This window comes from Priapulus caudatus, unplaced genomic scaffold, assembly GCF_000485595.1.
Source record: "Priapulus caudatus unplaced genomic scaffold, Priapulus_caudatus-5.0.1 Scaffold18, whole genome shotgun sequence".
Lineage (NCBI taxonomy): Eukaryota > Metazoa > Priapulida > Priapulimorpha > Priapulimorphida > Priapulidae > Priapulus > Priapulus caudatus.
In genome coordinates, this window is record NW_014577079.1 from 216,277 (window position 1) to 231,788 (window position 15,512).

At 46.6% G+C, this 15,512-nt stretch overlaps 1 protein-coding gene across 2 annotated transcripts in view; it reads left to right on the plus strand.

Moving 5' to 3' along the window:
- LOC106811216 (phospholipase D3-like) overlaps positions 1 to 15,512 on the plus strand; it is a 79,669-nt gene that overhangs the window by 6,828 nt on the left and 57,329 nt on the right. The window contains exon 1 of one of the 2 annotated variants that reach the window (XM_014814783.1): positions 3,979 to 4,314. The exons of the other annotated variant lie outside the window; for it this stretch is intronic. The gene's annotated coding sequence lies outside the window, so the exon portion shown is untranslated. Of the gene's footprint in view, positions 1 to 3,978; positions 4,315 to 15,512 lie in introns of those variants that run through there. 2 annotated transcript variants of the gene reach the window in all.

A 15,512-nucleotide genomic window follows, 5' to 3' on the forward strand; every position in this document is an offset into this window, starting at 1 on the left:
GCGTGCGCCGGCCTAAGCATTAGGCGCCCGGGTCCATAGCTGCCAGCGCCGCATACTGTCGTAGGACGTTCCCGCGGTCGCGTGCGCCTTGCCGCGGAACTGCACGCAAGATCTGCGCTCAGCACTTCGGGTCAACACCTCCTTTCGGCAACGCTTCTCTAGTATCCCGTCTCATCTGGATGTTACTAACAATTACACTACTATCAGCACTAACTATTGAATAATTTGTAGTTTCAACCGGTCATACAATGGTACATTCTCATAAGGCGATACAAACATTTCTTATATCTAATTTCAACCGAATTCTTTTAGCGAAAATCATACTCCTCTGCCTCTAATGTTTCTACCTTTTTATAGGGATAATAAAAGCCTTTGACCCTTTTGTCTGTGCATGTGTCTGTAAGAATATCAGTCTGCTACGAATATACGCGGATTATGATGTATGCCTAAATACAGCCTAATACAGAGATACTTGAATGATGTGAAACGCCTCCTAGCCTAGTTTCTATGCAGAAACTCTGCTCTGTCAGCTTTGCCTATTTCGTACGGCTCGGTGTGAGGAAATCGATGCAGTTTATTACATCACAGCAGACAAACTGTCGCAAACTGTCAAAATTGTGGCGCTCAAAGACGGCGTGGAAGATGTAGCGACGTAATTGCATTTACTTACGAAACTAATCGCATTACTGACGCGTGACGGGAGTATCAGGCGTACTGGCGTAGTGATCGTATGGCAGGCTAGCGATTCTGCAGGTAAAGAATTTCTCGGTCTTTTTCGTTTGCAAATGGTCCGCGAGATAGGATTCATAGAGAAATTTAGAAAAATTTGACCGTACAAACAGTGTATTCATGAGGCAACGCAGAACTTGGTAATGAATACAAGTTTGCGCAAATCCAACGTATTTTCAAGTTTCGTCGAAGGATACGACTTTGCAATACTGTATAGAGTAAAAAAGGTTAAATGAAGAGAAAGAGAAGAAATTACTTGGCAGGTTGTCGTGCCTTTATGTAAGCCTTTTACCTTTAAAATGGCCTTTAAAATTGTTTTTGTGAGGAGGGACCGACGTACAAAATCCCCAGGAAAGTCTTGGTTACAAAACGATTGCTGCCAGATGTCTTCCCCAATACTGGATCCTTCTATGCAAATTTAGGAATGAATGTGCTTGTTTTCTATCAGCAGGGTACGATAGTGGGGTATTATAGTGGGGTATTATTACTATTACTCTGGTAGATGCATTCATACTCTTGTTCCCGGTGGCAACGTTTGATGCTTGTTTACCATGTATTGATTCGATTTCTAGCTAATGGCATATATATTAGTTAAATAAGAGCTTTACTTAGCGTAAAGCGGCTGCTGCAGAACTCATCCCAGCTCACGCACTCTGGATAAGTAGTCTACCCAGTACCCACAACAGATAAAACTACATCGAGATGGCTTCATTTGAATATATTTTAATAGCAGACGCTTACAATGATGCATGAGCACCTGTCTGGTTGTTATATATATGTATATATATATATATATATATATTATATATAGCATTGCATCCCATTCATACGATTCCATGCGTTGTGGTGTGTCACACCCTCGTGTGTACAGCAGACGAGATCAGAGCGCACAGATGTGACCGCGTTCTGTTGTTCTCGTCGCGCCGGTTTCCACCAACTAAAGTAAATAGCTGCTCGGGAGGAAATGCGTTGATGCGAGCGCCGACGGCTGCCAGATGACAGCAATAGGAAGCGAGTGCGGCGGTGCCATCCATAGTCGAGCAGGCGTTGATGGCTTCAGTGTGAGAGAAGAATCACACATAGTATAGGGGCCGCACAGTCGACTGATTTCATTTACGGCCTCGTGCGCGCGCGCGCACGTCCGCACTCACACGTGCTATGCACCCTCTCACCAACCGATCAACATCCCCGCCTCCTCACGCCCTGCGCTATATCCCTGTTATATATGTATGTATAATTCAGCTTTATCGCGGTTAGTAATGGGTACGCGCCTCCTCTATTGTGAGTGATTTATATAGATCACTGTAAAGGCGGGTTATCGAGAGCGAACATCGGCGCCTGCTCTATACTGCGCGACTTCTCTGTCTGTCAACTGATATGATAACGACCGAGAGCAGCTTTCCGCAATCTTGGGCCGAGTGCTGCGGTGGGTGGGTGGGTGGCTTCGCTGCGCGCGTATCACATGAGCTCTCTTTCTCTCTCTCTCTCTCTCTCTCTCTCTCTCTCTCTCTCTCTCTCTCTTCTCTCTCTCCTCTCTGCTCTCTCTCTCTCTCTCTCTCTCCTCTCTCTGCTCTGCTCTCGCTCTCTCTCTCTCCTCTCGCTACTCTCCTCTCTCTCTCTTCTCTCTCTCCGCTGTTCATCTCTTCTTCTCTCGTCTTCTTCTCTCCTCTCTCTTTCTCTCCTCTCTCTCTCTCTCCTCTCCTCTTTCTCTCCTTGCTCTCTCTCTCTCTCTCTTTCTCTCGCTCTCTCTCTTCATTCTCGTTTCTCGTGTCTCTCCCTTGCGTTTTTCTTTCTCTCTCTCTCTCTCTCTCAACCTCTCTCTCTCTTCTCTCTCTCTCTTCTCCCTGCTCTCTGCTCTCTCTCTCTCTCTCTCTGCTCTCTCTTTCCGTTCTCTGTTTCTCTTTTTCTCTCTCTCTCTTCTCTCTCTCTCTCTCTGCTCTCTCTCTCTCTCTCTCTCTCTCTCTCTCCCATCTCTCCTACTCTCTCTCCTCTCTCTCTCTCCCCACCATCTCTCTCTATCTCTCCCCACCCTCTCTCTCTTCTAACTCTGACCCCATCTCTTTTTCTCCCTCTGTCTTTGCCCGTCCTTCCTCCCCCTTCCTCTCTTCATCCCTCGTTCCGTCCGTCCGTCCGTCCGTCCGTCCGTCCGTCCGTCCGTCCGTCCGTCCGTCCGTCCGTCCGTCCGTCCTTCCCTCCCTCACCCCTTCCCCATCCCTCTCTGAGCCACCCTCTCTGCCCTGTTTCTCTGCTTCGCCTCTGTTTCTCTCTTTTTTTCTCTCTCTCTCTCTCTCTCTCTCTCGCGCTCTCTTTCTCTCTTTCATTCTCTGTTGCTCTTTCTCTCTCCCTTGCATTTTCTCTTTCTCTATCTCTCTCTCCTTCCCCCCCCTCTCTCTCTCTCTTTCTCTTTCTCTTTCTCTTTCTCTCTCTCTCTGTTTCTCTCTCTCTCTCTCTCTCTCTATCTGTCGATGTTCTATGTGCGTATTGCCGTCGTCACGATTATGGCTTATAGGTATAACCGGCTTTCTCGTTATAATGGCGCGTGTATGCGAAAATAGGGAATCCATGCTCGCGGGGAAAGCCCCTGCCAGCTGATGACATGAGCGCTGTGGGAGCCATAGCCGCGTGCACATTACGCGACGTGACGCGTGTGCGTGTGACTGCAATCCGCGCTTACCTCCTCGTTCCCATCTCACATGCTAATCGGGGCGCGGATAGAGAGCCACGGCCCTATATTTACGCAGCCGGCTGAAAGGGGTGGTAGGATATGTTTACTAGGCACTTCTAATTTTAACATATATTTTACGATATATTAAAGAATGATGCAAAAACCCTAAAAAGTGCCCTAACCCTAACCCTAACCCTAACCCTAACCCTAACCCTAACCCTGACCCTAATTTAAATTTAAAATATATGTTAAAATTAGAAGTGCCTAGTAAACATATCCTACCACCCCTTTCAGCCGACTGCTATATTTACACACACACGCGCGCGCACGCGCTGGGTTATTGCTGGGTGCGTGCGTGCGTGCGCGCGGAAGCCACGCTGAGCGCGCGCAATAATGGGGATAAACATTGTCAGTTGGCGCGTAGATACTTGTCATCGGGTTCTGGTCTCGCTCGCTCTCGCGGCGGTTGTCAACGACACATGCGTAATGTGCCAGCTGGCTGGCTGGCTGGCGTGCTGCAGCGTGCGTGCGTGCGTGACCAAGCATTGACCAAGCTGTGTAGCTGCGCGTACACGTGTCGTCGCCACGCGCGCGTAAGCCCGCACGCTCGCGATCTGGGTCCCGCGGGACCAGGCGACCGGTAGGGACCGGAGGTGACTAATTCCGTTCGCGCGTGGATATTACTTTCGGGCCTAATCGTTTTTTGCGATGGCAGAGTGGGTCTAGCCTCACGAGGGCGAGTTTAGAATTTGTAACCGGATCGGCGATATTCGAGTTCAAACGCAAATGATGAACTGGCGAGCGAGTGTCAGCCTATCGACCTAGCCACGTCTATTGATTGCCTCCAGTGGCTCAAGCACTTCGAAACCGCCGTCACACCACCACCTGTGTTTTACGCACGGAGCGAAGGCGGCCTCATGGTAAGTACGAGATTTTAATTTAATTTCGACGCGCGGACGGAGTTCGAGAGTGAAATGTCAACAGGCGACGATTGATATGGGATTACACACCGATGTCGGGAGAGGGATCTATATTGAGAAATAAAATTAACGTGCCGCTGACGAACGACGTTTTTGTGGCGGTTGCGGCGGTGGTGCTGGGATTGCTATTTGTGCACGAATCTTCTGTCGCGTCTGTGTTAGTTGTTCGTCTAGATGAATTAACGACGATTGCCGTGTGTGTGTGTGTGAGTGAGTGTGTGTGTGTGTGTGTGTGTGTGTGTGTGTTGCGTGCGTGCGTGCGAGTGTGTGTGTACGTTAGGTGAGTGTCGCGCGCGCGTGTAATTTGTAGCTTCGAAACTTTTGGCCACGCATGATAGCGTAGTGACACGAGTGAATCAAGACTCGAGGAACTTGTATATATACGAAGTGATTTCGTTGAGCGGCATCTGGAGTCATCGATAGCGTTGCGAAATACGTCGATGTAAAACTACGCGTACGAGCAGCTTGCAGTATAGCGCTGATATTTCTGTGTGTACCCGGTTTTTCGTGTGGGTGTAAAGTAACATGCGCTCGTACCGTGTAGCCGTGGAGACGCGTGTAGGTTGTATGCTCGCTCATGCATCATTCAGACCTAGCATCGATTCGTGCACTGCGTCACTTAGTTAATACAGACTGAGTTAATACATCTAAATCTTTTGCGTCCATCGTAAACCTGCTGTTATCACCTGGCATTCGAGTTCAACTGTCCATCTACAATCAGGCTAAAAGTATTCTTGCATGAAAGGGATCAGTAAAAGCGGAAAGTCGCTTGTTTGCATAATTTCGAATCGTAATCGTGTTCATTGCTATGTAGTACTGGCGTAACATCACAAGAGTGCGATCGAACCAACAATGTATTCTATGTGGTAGCAACACAGAGGGAAGTATGAACCAGGGATGTGTCTTCTGTGGGTAGCAACACACGAGTGGAGTCAAAAAGAAATCGGTCACGTATTCCCGTGTCGTAGAGGAACAGAGTTGGGTGAACCTAGTTATGTGTTCTTTCGGGGGTAGCAACTAAGAGTGGAGTGAACCAGGCGTGTGTTCTCTACGAGAAAGAAACATAGTTGGGTGAACCCAGGCGTGTATTCACTGGGTTAGCAACACATATAGTAGGGTGAACCCAGGCTTGTATTCCCTCGTGGAAAAGTAACCGATTGGGGGGGGGGGGTGAAACCCGGCGTGTGTTCTCTGGAGTAGCAAGACAGAGTTGATTGAATACATGCGTGAACCCAGGCGTGTATTCCCCTATGGAAAGTAACAGAGAGAGAGGTGAAATTAGGCGTGTGGTCCTTGGGGTAGCAAGCCAGATTAAAGTGAAACCAGGCATATATTATTCGTTGAAAAGGAAGAGGGGTTAGTAGGTAGGTAGCGTTGGGGGAGGTGGTAAAACTAGTCATCGCTTTCCTGTGGTAAAGGTAGAGAGTAGCGTCAACGCAGCGTGAACGTATGAAGCAAGAAGTCCCGCCTTCTATTTAAAACCTTTCCCGTCTCGCGGCACTTGGCGGTCTCTAGGGGGCACGTCATCTGTATGGAAGGTACTTCGCGTAGTAAAGTTCATCAGCCTTCGCCGCGGTTGTCTCTCTCTCTGACGAGCTATTTCGAAAGCTCTAACGAGAGTTTACGCGAGTTGAAGCTGAAACCGCGGATTCGCTCACTCGTGAATGCGAATAAAAGCGGATATAAATCAAGAGACACAGCCATCTAATTGCTCGCATGAAGAGGATAATTAAAATCGCATCAACTCGTTGATCCAAGAGTCGTATACCAACGATTTTAATTTGCCGTAGGTTTATGCGCAGCTTCTGATCGCACTCGTGTGCATCGTTATCCGGTAATGGTAAATGTCACGTTTGGTTCGTTGCGCGATCGATTTATCAATGCTAATCATAGTAATTCTGTTTCTTTGAGTTCTGTATTTTGCATACGAGATTATTTCCGCAATTTTGCGAGTACGAAGTGCAATATTGAAACGTTTCCTTTTGATCTGGCAATTTGTCTACCGAATAGAATCAAGCCTTGTGTATTATGATACTGCCAATACCAGCTCGCTAACTCTTAGATTATCTCGTAATAATACCGGTCACATTGCACTAGATCACATGATGTTTTCACTGGCAAACGGGAATTTTTTTTTTCTAAAGTAAAAGTTACAAGAGAATATGTTTCTGTGTTTTCTTACAAAACAAGTAAAAAATATCCTCAAAATTGCAGCGACAATGACTCGGGCATTTTGCTGTCTTTATATCTCTTTGAGAAAGATGACGTGTTTCATGTACGGATTAGACACGGATGCACATCGTGTACACTGTAGTCGTGTCGCTAGTATTACAGTATGGGTAATTTATCATCAGTATGTAGCATTTCCTTAGACAACATCCTCCTAATTTAGCTAAAACATGTCAGTTTGATGCTGCCTGTACATTTTTCAAGTTATTAAGGAGCGGACACGTTTCAGTGGCAGTCGCATTAATCTTCTCTGTCAAGTAGTCTGTAGTCATTAGTCTCTTCAATGTCTAATGATTATAAATATCAGTTTCGCACAGCCAACAGCACATCCCAACCCTAATCCCACTAACTAACAGCATTGCCACCAAACCCCTACTAGCACCGCGGCCACCACCACCGCCGCCGCCGCCGCCGCCGCCACCACCACCATCACTGCCGCCACCGCCACGGCCACCACCACCGCCGCTGCCGCCATCGCCACCAACACCACCACCACCACCACTGTCACTGCCGCCGTCGCCACCAACATCACCGTCGCCAACCACCGCCACCGCCATCATTATCATCATCATCATCATCATCATCATCATAGCCACCACCACCACCACCACCACCACCAACAACAACAACAACAACACCACCACCACCACCACCACCACCACCACCACTACCACCAACACTACCCCCAATCCCACCCCACGATCTCCACTGATTACTTCCTTATCATATTCCGCCTCGTTCATTAGCCCGGCCCACACTTGGCTCTGATGACTTTAACGATGATAACATTTACGCAGCTGTTCGAGTAGGGTTCCCGTTCGAGTAGGCACCCCCGTTAGCGCACCATTCATGATTGCGCCTTTTGGCCGCTAGGGGACTGTTGACGTAACCCCACGACGAGTGGCAGCCAATCAGAACACATATAGCTCTTGTCTCAGCTTAATTAAGCTCGGGGTAATATGTCGGGCGGCCGCATCATCTTTCTTTTAATGTAATTAGTGTCGAGTGGTGCGCAGGAGGCTGGGAAGGACGAGAGTCATAGAGGTGCATAGGGACATCGGCACGCAAGACCCCGGCGCCGTAAAGTGCGTGCGTGCGTGCGTGTGCACGCGCGCGTGCGCGTACGTTACGTGCGCGTGTATGCGTGCGTTTGTGTGTGCGTGCGTACGTGCGCGTGCGTGCGTGTGGGCGTGTGATCGGGAACACCAGGAGACAAATGCAGGACAGCAGTTACCATCACATTATTTTGTTATATTAAAAGTGTAAATACTCATCACGCCTGCCGCCGTGTACGTACCAAACACTGATTGCCACTTCATCAAATAAATACACTAATTCACTTCCATCTAGCGCTAGGCCATATTCAATTTCATTCGATTTCATTTGGTTTAGACGGCGGGGAACGCGTGGAATCAATACAGATTTGCAAGCGCTTGGGTTGTTAGGCTGACATGCCTGATTATAGACCGGCCACCCTACGCGCGAGTGTATGGTAATGTTCGCGGACACAACCGGAGGGCGGGTTTTCCTCGTCAGAGGGAAGCTGGAACAATGGCAAACTAGCGATTGACATGCTGAGATATTCCTCTACTACTCGACTCTTGTACTCGACTCTTGTGGACGACTGAGACGCGCGGGGTTTCTTTCGGTTGTGCGTTAAGTTGAGTTCGTGTATGTCGGCATTCAGAGGCTTCCTCCCCTGGCACGCTATTCCCCAAGTTTTAATATATCGTTGCAGGACGCACAAGAAGCCGTTTTGTTAGCGGCGATAAAACGCGACCTTGTTAACAGCTGCATCGATCCAAATCTCTTCACCACTAATTCACCAAAATGTTCGATCGCACGTGCCATCTAAAGCGTCTTGAGTGTGGGTGGGGTGGCGCTGGTAGTAAGAAGGGTGACTGCGTGGCGGGAAGTGGTGCATGTCTGTAGAATCAATAACTGGAAGTCAGTTCGAAAGATGGCTTCTTTGCGGCTGGTGGCTAAATAAAATGCGTGCATATATCATCACCCGAAGCACGCAAACAGAGTTAGTAAGAAGCGTGTTGGCAGCCGTGGCTGCATAAGCGATAGATATTTAGTTTCGGGTTGAGTTTTAAGGAAATGCGCGCGAAATGAAAGAAACGAAACCCATCGTATAAAGTTCGCGAAATAAAGTTTGATTTAACCAGTTGATCATCGCAGAGAAACTAAAGACGCATTTTTATTGTTGATGTTGTAATGGCACGCTAAATTCAAAGTTTTTCTTTCAGTTCTCGTCTTCTGTATTATTATAGGCTTTCGGAAATTTTTAAACACTTTTTTTGGTAAAGCATCGACATCAACAACTATTAAGGATATACCGTATAGTAATGCTAAGGGTAATGGTAATGGTAATGGAAATTGGGTTATGTCTATGTTAATGGTAATGGTAACTGGGTTATGCCTATATTAATGGTAATGGTAAGTGGTAAATTGGTAATGGTAATGCCAATATGGAAGCGCAATAGGTATTCACCGCCTTGAGAGGGATTGCATTGTTGTAGCGATGGCAAGTAAGATAGGTGTGAATTGACGTGCCAGTAACGTCTGCTGACGTTCTAACACATGGTCTCGTCTCGGGGACCTTGAAAACCTGACCCTGTCGCAAACCGCTTTGCGCCCTAAAATACACCATGTCCCAATATACTGCACTAAAAAGTATACCCTGTTGCAATATTGCACATGTCGGTTATGTCCTGTCCTGTCAATATAGGCAGATATTGGTCCAATATCGGCCTGGTGATATTGGCCCAATATTGTTTTGGCAATATTGGGCCGATATTGGACCAATATCTGCCTATATTGAACCAATATCTGCCTATATTGGTCCAATATTGGCCTGGTGATATTATTATTGGCCCAATATTGTTTTGCCAATATTGGTCCAATATCAGCTTGATGGGTGTGTATCTAGATAACCCTGTGCCAGTAATGATGTTCGGAAAATATACCCTGTGCCAATAATGATGTTGGGAAAATATACCCTGTCCAGCGGCACGTCCCATTACCTTTAGCAATTGGAGTGCCCCCCCCCCCCGGGAACGTTGTTACCTACGACATTGCGTGCCATTACGGTGTGCGACATTGTTACGTAAGCCACTGTGCGGAAATTGTTGCGAAAGACATTGTGCAAGACCATAGAAATCGCAACGCAAATAACAGCTATTTTGGCTGTGATTTCTATTATATAGCTATTACATGTCTATATTATATTTCTATTACAGATTTATTGTATGGTACAGGCATTGTTACGTGCGACATTGTGCACACATGACGTTGTACGACGTCGTTATGTGTATTGTTGTTCCCCACGTCACAACAATATGACTGTTGTATCAGATCTAAAAAACTGGACCTGGAAAATTTACGTTCGCTTACGTAAGCGTGGGCCGAAATCCATTCAAGGCGAAGGCTGAACTAGTTTTATTCACCGGGGTTGGATGTATCAGTAAATGACAATAATGAAAAATCGCATCTTCTCTCATTTCCTATTATAGCTGCGGGGTGGAAATCAGATGTATCTATGTACATATGCTATATATCGGATTAGCTAGACATCCGGAAAAACTGTGCATGTCAACACAAACCAATGTGTTGTATTTTATCGCGAAGGCTGTTGCATTTATATCTCTTGTCAACTCGTACGGAATCAATATCATCTGTGACAGGAAATGGGTTTATATTTTTTGCATGTTTCAATCAAACGTTTGCTTGAAATTCGAAGCTGAGTTTGGCACGAACTCACTCACGAAATAAACTCAACGACTAGTAATCACATATTGGTTTTTTTCTGCTTGGGTGGTTCAGCGTTGTATCAAGTCGGTAATGGGTGCGGGCACGTTTAATTTGGCATGAAGAAGTAAGCATAAAAACAAACACGCGCCATCCTATCGCGCCACAGCGCTGAAATATCGTGTAACAAATCGGAATGCATATTGAGTAGTTTTTAACGTTGGCATTCGAAGATGTAAATTGATGGGATGAAATAGTGCTGTTGGTACAAGGGGAAAGGCTTCACACGTGAACGTGGTTCGTATATATGTATATATGTATATATGTGACGTAACTATATATATATATATATATATATATATATATATATATATATATATAGAGAGAGAGAGAGAGAGAGATCGCAACGCAATATGCTTGTCACAGCTAGTGCAATCTTGCAATCTATTGCATCCTGCACGCCTGCCAGCCTGCGAGCGGGCGACATCACTTTCAATGCCGCGTGCGTTATTTTAGGTACGGAATCTTACGTTTCTCGTCGGTTGCCGGAGTTGGGACACGTGCTGACTTAAAACAGCATCGGCGATATAATTTGATATTCCGCAGGCGGTCGCGTGTTACGATAGCGGCGCATCTCTCTCTTCCTCTCTTCCCTGCAGTCGCAGAGTCGCAGATGCTAGTGTTTAGCTGCGAGTGGTGGTGTCTCTCGCGCGCTGCACAGTCGCTCCCGTAGAGAGATAGAGTGGAGCAGAAGAGGAAAGGCGGCAATAGGAAGAGATACAGGTTTATGCGTATCTAGTTTTTGTGCTGTGACAGTAATCTGCCCGACGGAATCTGCGCTGTTAGAAGTGATGTCGACTTTATAGCGAAGTCTATAAATAGGCGATATGATTAAGTTCTAAAGTTAATTTCTATGTGTGTGGTAACATTAGGACGAGCCGTGTATGTAACTTGATTCTACAACGACGACGACGACGACGACGACGACGACGACGACGACGACCACAACAGCAGCAACAACAGCAGCAGCAACAACAAAAACAACAACAACAATAACAACTACTACTACTACAGCTACAACTACAACTAAACTACAACAACGACAACAACACCGCCGCCACACCACCACACCACCACACCACCACCGTCATCATCATCATCATCAGCATCAGCGGAACAGCAGCAGCAGCAGCAGCAGCAGCAGCAGCAGCAGCAGCACCGTCAACAACATCGACATCAACAACAACAACGACGACGACGACGACCTCTCCAACGAAAAGTGAAGCCATAACTGCGAGACGACTGGCGACGGGGGCAACTGGCCGACAATCACCTGCATTATTCGGTCTCGAAGCGTCGCCACGACGCCTCGTCCGTCGTCTGTCGTCGCTAGTGGCCGTGTGTTAGCCGGGGCAGACGCCGCGCCGTGGCGCATAATACGTCGCTATAGCAGCGCGCGTCAGCCACGACGGCCGACTGACTAATCGCTACACGAACGTGATTGATCGCCGAGTGTATACACGACGCCACACATACGTACCCCGGCTTCTCTTAAGCGGTCTCCATGGATATGAATCCGGCGTACACGGGCATCTACTGGCAGATACGGGAAGGCCTGGTGAGTTGCGCACGAATGCAGAACGCTGTTATTACGCATCCCCCGTTCACGTCCACGCGCGGGCGCGCGTGCGTGGGTGCGTGCCCCGATTAGCCTTGACGTCGGGAATGTTGGCATTACGCTCTCGCTACGTCGGCGCTGAGAATTAATTAGAAGCTACTTTGGGTGGAGATCTATTCAAATGGCAGTCAGTGGGGGGTTTATAACAAGCGAGCGGGTGCCGCCGAGCGAGCTTGTTATACCCCCATCGCCTCTCTAGAAAGCGCCGTCTACACTAACTTGCAGGCATCGTAGTTGTCAGATTATGTGCGCGGGCGACCTTTTTTGCTTCGTGACTTTTCCGCATCCGCGCGGCTTATTAAAATGCGCGCTGCTCTGTGTTTCGCTTTTCACGGCCTCCACCGATCGACCGGCACTATCAGGCTCAAGTGACCATTATTTAGACACGTTTGTGTTATAGATTTTTTTTAGCTCGTCTGACTCGTCTGCCAGTTACAGCTGCCAGATCTGCGAATCTAAACGTATTCCCTGCTACTGGGTAGGTTTACATAGCGGCTTATCACAACAGATTTGTTATGGCAAGCCCCACAGCGCGATATGCGCTCATAAGCGGAGACGCTGTCGGTACAATATTGTCGACTGCGTGGCAAGGCTCAATGATCAGCAGGGCAGATTTCAGATATTTTTACGGGTTGTGCTTTGAGAGCACGCGGTAGCAGCAGCGGGAGGCAGCAGGAGCCCGTAGATAATCCAGCGCGGGTGTATAATGGAACTATAATGCGCAAGATTATGAGCAATGATCCCAGCGAGCTGTAACAGCAGTAGCAGCAGTAATACCAGGAGCAGCAGCGGTATCAGTTAGCAGCAGCAACAACAACAGCAGCAGCAGTAACAGTCACGAACAGCAGTGGCAGATTTATCAGCAGCAACAACATCAGCACCAGTGCGGTATGCGCGCGCAGCAGCAGCAGCAGCAGCAGCAGCAGCAGCAACAGTGCTGTTGAACTTTTGCAGTATATTTTCTATTTAGCTCATCTGACATAGCAGCAGCAGCAGCAGCAGATACAGCTAGTCAGATAGTCAGATGCAGCTTGTAGAATCGCATGATCGTCCGTGCGTGCGTGCGTGCGTCCGTCCGTCCGTCCGTCAACAGTTGGGCACAAATCTAAACGGCTCGATGTACGGTCACGATATTCGGGACGTGGAGGGGTGATCCGAAAACGAGTTGGGATGTCGAAGCTGGGGGTCAAAGGTCAAAGGTCAAGAGGTGTAAAAGAAGGGGGAACATTCCTTCCTTAACTTAAGGTATAGGGAAGAAATGCAGAATTGCGGCACAAATCTAAACGGCTCGACCTAGGCTCGTGATAGTCGGTGTATGGCATCATGATAGGAAAAGCCATCACTGTGCCGAAATTGGAGGTCACAGGTCAAAGGTCAAAAGAAATGCTCTATAGGCCTTGAACGCGGCGATGGGAGAGTGCTCTTGATTCGTTTGCCAGTGAGTTTAGCATCAGAACACCTGCCGTCAGGTGAGCGCTGTCACTCTGTGGCACTTGTTTTATGTTGAGTCGAGTTTCCCGATAAGCAGTTATTTTTTTACTGTTTTTGAAGTGGCTTACTTATACTTGTTTTCATATCTTCATGTCATTATTTCGAGTCGTCGTCGGTTTATGCTTTGCAATTCAATAGAGCATTTCTAGATTTAATATTGGGATGACTTTGGAGGACCCTGCGCCTATAAGTCCGTTGTTAATCATTACTATAGAACGTATATATATATATATATATATATATATAGCCATGTCCCTGCCGTGTGAATCCCCCTACACATTGATTGCATCTTTTTCAAGTATCCTAAACATGCAATTATAGAGACCATCAGGGGGACCTGACCGCAGCTAAACTCTCACCAGGCTATGTGGCAGCTGTCTGCTGACATATAGCATGTGTGCTTACGATGACTCGCTGTCATACAGTACTGCCTAATACAAAATTATATCGCATTCATTAATCCTCGACGAAAGTCTTTAGAAAATGAACAAGGAAAATGCACGGAGATCGGTTTGAAATAAATGTTCATTTTCGAAGTTGGTGTTGCCATTAGAAAGTGTCCCCAGCCGCCAAAGCGGCCTATTTTGATACGTATTAGTAGTAATAATGATACGAAGAAAACAAATTCGTTTACGTTATTAGGTTTCATGGCTTAGTAGTCAAAAGTCGTCTCATGTACTTTACTGGACGAGTTTTGAGTTAGCAGTATTTAATGGCAACGTCGTGTGAGGTCAGGTTGCGATGTAAAGAAAAGTCAATATGTGAAACCGTGACGTGAATTGTTGGGTAGACTAGCCAGTTACGCCGGTACAAAGAGACCGTTCAATATTGCTAATATTATCTCCGATAACGATTTAACCAAAATCAGTAATTCTCGTTGCAGAACTACATAATCAAAATCAAAATAATAATTATTTAAGAATTTCGATGTTTCATCGCAAAACCGCGCGACAATGAAAGAAAATAGGACGTAAAATACAAGTTTAACGTCAAGCAATGCTGTGTTTTGCAAAGCACTCTTACTCTTGACTGAGTGCACATATGAAAATGGCTCAATATTGAAGTGTAATAAGTGGATAGTGTATAAAATGTCATTTCATCTTTCATTAGTGAGTCCCGTATTTTCTTCCATTCCCAATTTTTGTGCATTTTTTTAATTTCGGATTTCATTACCAACAGTCTCTGACAGTCGGAATTTTATCCTACTCTACTATTTCGGTCTACGCTGTGTCATTTCAATTTTAATTAATCATGAAGCTATTGGCTTGCAACCGTCGGGTTACGCATACGTCCTTCTTATTACAAAGCTGGAGGTGACTGACATAGACAGAATTAGAGGATTAATGCAATAAGATATAGTTAACATGAGGGTAATGTCCATCAGGGAATGCAGTCGTCACAGCATGGACATGCCTTACTCAGGAATCACGCGAGGCTGAGCGGGGCTGCTTTAATGGTGTGTTGAAATAGGAGACAAGTGCACACATACACAGATGCCGGAATGAATCGTATACATATACACGGCTATATATAACCCGAGTTTTCAGTAATAAGTAAGGCTAATGATATAGCAGAGCTCTGCATGCTGTGAAGCTGCTTGCCTACATTGCTTACTAGCTAATAAGGAGAGTAGAGGCCAAGGAAACACTTGTGCCTAACAAGTCAACAACGCAAGGCCCGTAAGCCTCCCGAGTTTGATCTTATCAGGAGTGTATAATATAGATCATATTATACTAGTCTAGATTATACACTTCTGATCTTATCTCGCTGATTGTGTGTCCCCGATGAAAACATGTATAGTGTGTGATGTGCACACCGTGATTTGCTGGCGTGATAAGGGGGAAATGTGGATGTTATATGGCAACTGCTAGGCTACTGGTTTGCTAGCGTGCTAAGGGGGAAATGTGGATGTTATATGGCAACTGCTAGGCTACTGGTTTGCTAGCGTGCTAAGTGGGATGATGTTAATGCGAAATATATTAACACA